Below are 7,235 nucleotides of genomic sequence, written 5' to 3' on the forward strand. Positions count from 1 at the left end.
GGCGAGGGGTACATCAAATGAGCTCTGCTGAAGCACCGAGAATGTGAAGTTTATCTGCTATGGAAGCACAGAGGAGCCATCCCAACAGAAATACTTTAATAGTGTTTATAAAATCTTAATGTATTTGTTAGCGGAGATTTTTTTTTAAAGATTTTATTTATTTTGAAAGAGTGGGGAAGGGCAGAGGCAGAAGGAAAGGGAGAAGCTCCAGCAGAGTCCACGCTCAGAGCCCCAAACAGGGCTTGATCTCATGACCCCAAGATCCCAACCTGAGTCAAAAGCAAGAGTCCCGATACTTTTTTTAAAAAAAAATTTTATTTATTTGAGAGAGAGAGAGAGAGAGAGAAGGGAGTGAGAGCACAAGCAGGGAGGAGAGGGAGAAGCAAGTTCTCTGTGAGCAGGGAGCCCAATGTGGGGCTCGATCCCAGGGCCCTGAGATCATGACCCGAAGGCAGATGCTGAACTGACTGAGCCACTGAGGGGCCCCCAAGAGTCCCAACGCTTAACTGACTGCGCCCTGCCAGGCACCCCTCTGTTAGTGGTTTATAAGTAACGATAAGTCAACATGAGTCCAGTCCTTGCGTGAATGTCTTCAAATCTCCCAGCTGGTCACACCCGGCCAGTTCTGCTTGATGGGACCAGCTTCAAGAAAGCATCGGGACGAGACGTTCTAATTCAGTTCTTAAGAAGCACATTTTATCAGTCCTCTAAACATATTAATCATGGCCCGTTTTAAACCGCAGGACATCTTGCAGGAATAGCTCTCAGATGTAGCAGTGCTCATTAGGAGGTTCGGCTTCACCCCAAGCTCCTCACTCCGGCAACATATTGCAGTTGTGCAGGGGGGGCCTGCTGGCCCTGGGGGGACCCGGGGGGCCCAGCACCGTCTGGGCTCCGGCTCCCACCCGAGCAGGCCAAGGGCAGCGGGCGGCGATAAAGATGGACAAAGGGTTGACAAGAGGGGGAGGAGGAGGCCCGGGTGCAGCCTGCAGCCTGGGGGTGGCTTGCGTGGACTCCCCAGCTGTCCAGGGGGTCCTGCCTCCATCGGGCTGCCGAGGTGCCGGAGGCCCCCGCGTGAGCAGCACCCGGCCTGCTTGGCCACCCAGACGGGCGAGGCCGCCTCCTGGGACACTCGGGGTTTCCTGTCCCTGGTCCCCGGAGTACGGCACCGGGAAGGACGTGGACGGTGGACGCGAGGGTGAGGCCCGGCGAGCCTCTGGCTGGGAGCCCTGGTGCCTGCTGCCAGAGGAGGAAGCCATGCGCCCGGCCAGGGACCGGGTTACCTCCCACGCCGCCGCCACACGCCCAGTCCCCGCTCCCCCCGCCCCAGCGGCTGTGACCGGGGGCTGCGTGGAGACCGACGGGGGGGGGGGGGGCATGGGCTGAGCCGCCCACAGCTGGAACCCCGACCCTGCCACCGGCCGGGTGTGTGGCCCTGGGCGCGTGACTTATTTATTGGGATCCCCAATAAATAAAATCTTTAAAAAAAAAGTTATTCCTCGGAATAAGCAATCCAGTGATACTACCATTGTTTAAAAACTTTTCTAGCACCTCTTTTCTAGCACCTCTCTCGTGGATTAATATTAAGGATTTGAATGCCTGGGACACCTGGGTGGTCAGTGGTTGAGCGTCTGTCTTTGGCTCAGGGCCTGATCCTGGGTTCCTGGGATCGAGTCCCGCATCGGGCTCCCTGCATGGAGCCTGCTTCTCCCTCTGCCTACGTCTCTGCCTCTCTCTGTCTCTCATGAATAAATAAAATCTTAAAAAAAAAAAAAATCTGAAGAACTATTCTACAAAGTTACTAAAACCTAAGTCGTAAAAAAAAAAATAAAAAAAAAATAAATAAAACCTAAGTCGTGATACTTTCCTTAAGACTTGAAGAATATGTCTTTAATTTTCAGAGAGGGAGTTGTTGGCAAGCAGAAGCAGCTGGTTGGGAGGTACCATGGGTAAGGCATGTGGCTGTACAACCGCAACTCTGTGTTTTGGGTCAGAAGGACAGGGCCCAAGTTTTGCCCCAAAAGATTTTTTATGGTGATGGTGACAGTTATTCAGCCACAGCTATTCACTGTGCAGACTCTGTCTTAGAAATGGAGTTTAAAAAAAAAAAAGAAAAGAAAGAAAAAAGAAATGGAGTAAAAGTCGGGGGGCACCTGGATGGTGCAGTTGGTTACGCATCCAACTCTTGGTTTCGGCTCAGGTCATGGTGTCAGTTGTGAGATCAAACCCCCAGTGTCAGGCTCCGAGCTCAGCGAGGAGTCTGCTTTTCTCTCGCCCTCTGCCCCTCCTCCACTTGTGCTCACACACTTGCACTCTCTCTCCCTCTAAAATAATATTAAAAACTTAAAAAAAAAGGAAAGCAATGGAGTAAAGGGATTCATTCAATCCAGAAATGATTTAAAAACATGGATCCCACGTTGGTTGACTGGTAGAAGAAAGCAAGCTTTCCACCCTGCAACAAATGCAGTCTTTAGTAATAAACACCTCTATATTGAAATGTCCTGCTCACTAGTCACTAAGTTCACTACAGCTTTAGATTATTCTGCTGCCTGTAAACAATATAAAGCCTTAATGAGGGTAAGAAATAACATTTCACTTATCGGGTATTAAAATGCTTCCTATAATGAAGCTCTGTTTGTGAGCTTTCCTGGGCACCTCCCCTCTTGTTGATTCTTCAACAAAAAAGAACGAGAAAATCATCTTGGAAGGAAGGACAACTGGCAGTCTTGCTAGTTTCTGGATTCACGAAATGCCTAAGTTACGAGCTGTTGAAAACTAACTTCTCACGGATCCAGGGAGCTATCAATTCAGCTGCTGTCTCAGTCTAGCCCACCTTAAGCCCCAACAGGCAAATGTTGTCAGTTTTCTTTCTTATTAATGGTGAATCCACCATTTCTCCCGAGCCCCAACTCCAGAATTTAATCAGCACTATGGTGCAAAAGTCCTCTACATCAAACCAAACTTTTCCCGTGCTTCAGTCCAAGGCAGTTTCTTCTTCTTCTGTCGACATTGGAGATGCAAACAACAGCCACTCCAACAGTGAATCAAAGATTGGAGACAGTTAAGACCCTCCTTAGTCATCTCTCATCAGAATGGCCAACCTCAAACCCATCCCACCCCCTGATCTCTAAGGCCCGTTTCTTCCATCAGGAAACTGCAGAATGATCATGCCAAAAGGGATAGTAAGTTTTATAGTCCTACTCACTTGACAGATCAGGAGAGCAGGGCACAGAGAGATGGTGAGTCATGAAGGAGGCAAGTTGTAGACAGTGATGATTTAGGTCTCTCCATGCCCTGTTCTCTCCATCCTACTACACAGCCAACTAAACTTGTATCATTCTTTGTTTCTTCTCTCTAGGCTCCTACAGTCCCTAAGAACAGGGAGCCTTAGTTGGAATTAAAAAAAAACTCACTACTGGAATGCTTTCACAACAGGGTGTTCTGGTTAAATGAATCTCTCTCTCTCTAAAAAAAAAGATAGAAACAACGAAAAAAAAGCAGCCAGTCTACCCTGTTAATGGTGTGTGTGTGTGGGGGGGGGGGGGGCAGGGAGGGAGGATTTTGGAACAAGCTCAAGGATGAGTCCAGGGGGCAGAAAGCCCCCTAAAAGGAGAGGAAATAGACCAAGTCCCAGTCCCGTAGGTCTGGCTTCATCACTCCCAGCCATGGAGATGAAAGAAAGGAGGTAAAGAAAATACAGAATATACTAAGAAGCCTAGAATAATTAAAACAGTGTTATAACAAAGCAGGAACAAATAAGTAAACCTATGGAACAAAGTCTAGGGGAAAAAAATTTCATCTGAAGGTGGGAATTTCATATGTGATAAAATCTTAAAGAAATGCTTCCTTTATTTATTTGAGAGAGAGCAAGTGTGAGAGACAGAGCATAAGCAGGGGGGCAGAGGAAGGGGGAGATGCAGACTCCCCACTGAACAGGGAGGCCGATGAGGGACTCTATCCCAGGACCCATGGATCATAACCTGAGCTGGAGGCAGACACTTGACTGACTGGGCCACCCAGGCGCTCTAAAGGAAGCATTCCAAATCATTAGGGAAAGTGTGGGGAATTGGATAAATGGTGGTGGGCAACTGGAGAGCCATACAAAAAGGTCAGACGGTTATCCCCCATCAAGCACAGAAAGTAATTCCCAATGGACTAAAGACCTGCAAAAGTACTGGAAGAATATATATGCATAAAAGCCCAGGGAAGGGGATTCCTGGGTGGCGCAGCGGTTTGGCGCCTGCCTTTGGCCCAGGGCGCGATCCTGGAGACCCGGGATCGAATCCCACGTCGGGCTCCCGGTGCATGGAGCCTGCTTCTCCCTCTGCCTGTGTCTCTGACTCTCTCTCTCTCTCTCTGTGACTATCATAAATAAATAAAAATTGAAGAAAAAAAAAAAAAGCCCAGGGAAAAGACTGATATGTTTGACTATATATGAATTTAAAACTCTGGTGTTAAGTTATAACAAACAGAATTCAGGGATAATTAATAGGCTAGGAAAAAACATTTGCAATACATATACAGACAAAAGATTAGTATTTGTTCTATTTTATAAAGACTTGCAAATCAGTAAGACATCAAAATGGCCAAAATACTTTAGCTACTTCCTAGCATTTTTTTTTCAAAAAGCATCTTTGATTCCACTGACTAGGAAAATATACTTTAAAGACTTTGACAATCTAGTGTTGTCAGAGAAATGGGTACTTTAATACTCTATTAGAATATAAGTCAATTAGGTGTTTTACAGGGTAATTGGGTAATACCAGCCAACTTTTGATCCAAAAATGACACTTCTAATAATTCCACAGGAATACATGCTAAGGATGCCTGGGTGGCTCAGTGGTTGAGCATCTGCCTTCGACTCAGGGTGTGATCCTGGGTCCGGGGCTCGAGTCCTACCATCGGGCTTCCTGCATGGAGCCTGCTTCTCCTTCTGCCTACGTCTCTGCCTCTCTTTCTGTGTCTCTCATTAATAAATAAAATCTTTAAAAAAATTAAAAAAAAAAACAAAAGGAATACATGCTAAACATCACACAAACAAATTTGTTCACTTCAATACTGTTTGTAATAGGCCTGGACTGGGAACAATCTAGACGTTTGTCATAGACACACTGTTACATACATTATGGCATACACCCACAGTGTGGAGTGTGTGAGAAGACTGAAATTCACTATCACACATATCTGTATATTGTATATGAGGTAAATACACTGTAAAATGTCTAATACCTAGCAAGCTTTTTATATAGAAGTTAATTCTAGGCCAGGGAGTGGGATGGGAGAGAAGAAAACTTTGGCATTTTAGTATTCATACTTTCATATTATTTGATTTTTTACAACCATAATTATCAGGTAATTAAAAAAGAAGAGAGAAATAGACAAAATCTTGGTATGCTGAAGCACAACAAACTGGGACCCAGGGATGAGACGGAAGAGACGACGCCAGGCTTATGGGCTCCTGTAGGGTTTTTAAGAACCCAGAACAGACTGGACCAAGATGGTTGCTCAACAATGAGGAAGTCTGAATTCCTGAACACAAACACCTCTAAATGCATGCCTTGATTTGATGGTGGGTTAGGAGGTATCTTCATATGTCATCACCCCGCTTGCTGTAGAGGCACATATTAGGGAAGAATAATATTAAAGACAAGGCATCTCAGTATTTCTCTAAGATGAGAATAGAATACTTCTTGGAGTTTCATTTAAAATAAAATGAAACAACAGCGCTCGGGTCAAATTATCAGCATACGATCATCTGCAGTACCCAGGAATGAAGGAAATTGCTGTTTTCCATCAAGAAAGAAAAAAAAAAATATCAGGCCGAGGCACACAGCACTGGACAATCCCCACACACGCAAACACACTGCTGCTCACACAAGCGCACGTGAACATATGTGCAGCAGCGGCTATGCATCCTGTAGAACTCTCCTGAGCACCGTCTCCAGCGTGTGGGCACAACCCTTCCCACTGCCTCTCCCACGCCTCCACCCATAGGATGTCATTGTCCAGGGACTTGCCCAGCCAGCCACCTTCTACAGCTTCTCTTTGCACCAGCAATGATTGCAAAAAAAACCCACTTTTTCCCTCCAAAGCATCCACTTTTAATGGCAAAAAAGAGTTTTCCAAACTACTTAACTCCCTCAAGATAACATATTTTCCTATCTTCAATTACTAGCACAGTGACTGCACATACTAGATGCTCAATAAATCATACTTAACCAATTTATCGTCCTCCAGAAAAAGTCACCACCTCCCCAGCTGGTATCCCACTGAATGATTCTTTCATAGTTTTTCAGGCTGTTACTTCTCTCATCTTAAAAATACTGTGGTTGTTAACAGTACTGCACCAACTTAACTATACGGTTGACTTCCTAATTTTGATAAATACATGTTGATATTCAGAAACACCGAGTAAAAGATATATGAGAACCCTTTGCAACTCTTCTATAAACCTAAAATTATTTAAAAACAAAAAGTTTTAAAACAAATTTTTTTAAATGGGTAAAAAAAAAAAAAGTGGGGTGGAGGTAGTTCTCTTGACTCTACTTGCCTCTCCTATGTTTTTCCTTCCTTCTATAGTAAAACTCTTTGAAACTATTATCTATACCCACCCATTATAATTTCTTTTCTCCCAGTTGTTCCTAAACCCACTCCAATAGGTTTTCTTTCTTCACATGCTTTCCTTTATAACACCCATCTTATGGAGATCACCAGTGACCTTCCAGCTGCTAAATCAATGGCCACTCGTGGGAAACTCCTCTCTCCTGTCCTACCAGCAACATGACACAGCTAGCCAGTCTGTCCTCCCTGAGATGCTTTCTTCATGTAGCTTCCTGATACCACACTTACCTTCTTTTCCTCCTTCCTGCTCATTAGATCACTTTTTGTACCCCTGAGAGTCCCAACCCTTCATCAGCGCCCACAACCAACACAGCAGGGGCCATTCCGAACAAGCTGAGCATCAGAAAATTGGCCACAATAGATACAATCAAATGTACAAAAAGCCATGAGTTCATAACGAAACTTAAAAACATCTCACTGGTGACCATCTTTGGAGGTTGCTAAGGCACCAATTCATATTGATAAATAAAAGGAAAGAATCAAGCATTGATTCTTTCATCATTTTTATAACAAGATTTTTAAAGTAGAGGCTACTAACCAGAACCAGGGTTCCAGGGTTTTACCTCAGAGCTCCCCAGCCACCTGCAGACAGCCTGTTGGTGAGGAATGGTGGA

This window comes from Canis lupus, chromosome 23 (genome assembly GCF_003254725.2).
Source record: "Canis lupus dingo isolate Sandy chromosome 23, ASM325472v2, whole genome shotgun sequence".
Classification (NCBI taxonomy): domain Eukaryota; kingdom Metazoa; phylum Chordata; class Mammalia; order Carnivora; family Canidae; genus Canis; species Canis lupus.